The sequence below is a fragment of the Triticum aestivum genome, chromosome 2B (assembly GCF_018294505.1).
Source record: "Triticum aestivum cultivar Chinese Spring chromosome 2B, IWGSC CS RefSeq v2.1, whole genome shotgun sequence".
NCBI classification, from domain to species: Eukaryota; Viridiplantae; Streptophyta; class Magnoliopsida; order Poales; family Poaceae; genus Triticum; species Triticum aestivum.
This window is the reverse complement of record NC_057798.1, coordinates 643831684-643834261: the sequence shown is the minus strand read 5'-3', so window position 1 is coordinate 643834261 and position 2578 is coordinate 643831684.

The window sequence follows — 2578 nt, the reverse complement described above, 5'->3', positions numbered from 1 at the left end:
ATAGGAGACGAGGGACATGATGTTTTTACCCAGGTTTGGGCCCTCTCGGTGGAGGTAAAACCCTACTCCTGCTTGATTAATATTGATGGTATGGGTATTACAAGAGTTGATCTACCACGAGATCAGAGAGGCTAAACCCTAGAAGCTAGCCTATGGTATGATTGTTGTTCGTCCTACGGACTAAAACTCTCCGGTTTATATAGACACCGGAGAGGGCTAGGGTTACATAGAGTCGGTTACAATGGGAGGAGATCTTCATATCGTATCGCCAAGCTTGCCTTCCACGCCAAGGAAAGTCCCATCCGGACACAGGACGGAGTCTTCAATCTTGTATCTTCATAGTCCGGGAGTCCGGCCAAAGGTCATAGTCCGGCCATCCGGACACCCCCTAATCCAGGACTCCCTCACCCTGCATGGAGCTACTCTAGATAATTGCTCCCACGTTCAGTATGTATCTAGATTGAGACTTAGAGTCATCTAGATCAGTGTCAAAGGTTTCATCGACGTAACTCTTTAGATGAACTCTTTATCACCTCCATAACCGAGAAACATTTGCTTAGTCCTCTTTAAGGTAACTAAGGATAGTTTTGACCGCTATTTAGTGATTGATTCCTGGATCACTATCGCACCCCCTTGCCAAACTCATGGTAAGGTACACAATAGGTCTGGTACATAGCATATCATACTTTATATAACCTATGGCTGAGGCATAGGGAATGACTTTCATTCTCTTTCTATTTTTTCCGTGGTCGGGTTTTGAGTCTTACTCAACTTCACACCTTGCAACATAGGCAAGAACCTCTTCTTTGACATTTCCATTTTAAACTACTTCAAAATCTTGTCAAGGTATGTACTCATTGAAAAATCTAATCAAGCGTCTTGATCTATCTCTATAGATCTTGATGCCTAATATGTAAGCAGCTTCACCAAGGTTTTTTATTGATAAATCCTTATTCAAATATCCTTTTATGCTATCAAGAAATTCTACATTATTTCCAATCAATAATATGTGATCCACATATAATATCAGAAATGCTACAAAGCTCCCATTCACTTTCTTGTAAATACAGACTTCTTTGAAAGTCTGTATAAAACCATATGCTTTTATCGCCTCATCAAAGTGTATATTCCAACTCCGAGATGCTTGAACCAGTCCATGGATGGATCGATGGATCTTACACACTTTGTTAGCACCTTTAGGATCGACAAAACCTTTTGGTTGCATCATATACAACTCTTCTTTAAGAAATCCATTAAGGAATGTAGTTTTGACGTCCATTTGTCATATTTCATAATCATAAAATGCGACAATTTCTAACATGATTTGGACAGACTTAAGCATCACTACGGGTGAGAAAGTCTCATCCTAGTCAACTCCTTGAACTGGTAAAAAACCTTTTGCGACAAGTCGAGCTTTGTAGACAGTAACATTACCATCAGCGTCAATCTTCTTCTTGAAGATCCATTTATTCTCTATGGCTCGCCGATCATCGGGCAAGTCAACCAAAGTCCATATTTGTTCTCATACATGGATCCTATCTTGGATTTCATGGCCTCAAGCCATTTATCAGAATCTGGGTTCATCATCACTTCTTCATAGTTCATAGGTTCGTCATGGCCTAGTAACAAGACTTCCAGAATAGGATTACCATACCACTCTGGTGCGGAACGTGCTCTGGTTGACCTACGAGGTTCGGTAGTAACTTGATCTGAAGTTTCATGATCATTATCATTAGCTTCCTCTCTAGTTGGTGTAGGCATCACGGGAAAGTTTTCTGTGATGAGCTACTTTCCAGTTTGAGAGAAGGTACAATTACCTCATCAATTTATACTTTCCTCCCACTCACTTCTATCGAGAGAAACTCCTTCTCTAGAAAGTTCCATTTTTGGCAACAAAGATCTTGCCTTCCGATCTATGGTAGAAGGTGTACGCAATTTTTTCCTTAGGGTATCCTATGAAGACACACTTCTCCGATTTGGTTTCGAGATTATCAAGCTGAAGCCTTTTGACATAAGTGTCGCAACCCCAAACTTTATGAAACGACAACTTAGGTTTCTTGCCAAACCATAGTTCATACGGTGTCGTCTCAACGGATTTGGATGGCGCCCTATTTAATGTGAATGCAGCTGTCTCTAATGCATAACCCCAAAATTATAGTGGTAAATCGGTAAGAGACATCATAGATTGTATCATATCTAATAAAGTACGGTTACAATGTTTAGGCACACCATTATGCTGTGTGTTCCAGGTGGCGTGAGTTGTGAAACTATTCCAGATTGTTTTAAATGAAGGCCAAACTCGTAACTCAAATATTGCCTCCGCGATCAGTTTGTAGAAACTTTATTTTCTTGTTACGATGATTCTCCACTTCACTCTGAAATTCTTTGAACTTTTCAAATGTTTCATACTTGTGTTTCATTAAGTAGATATACCCATATCTGCTCAAATCATCTGTGAAGGTCAGAAAATAACGACACCTACCGCATGCCTTAACACTGATCGGACTGCATACATCGGTATGTATTATTTCTAATAAGTCATTGGCTCGCTCCATTGTTCTGGAGAATGGAGTTTTAG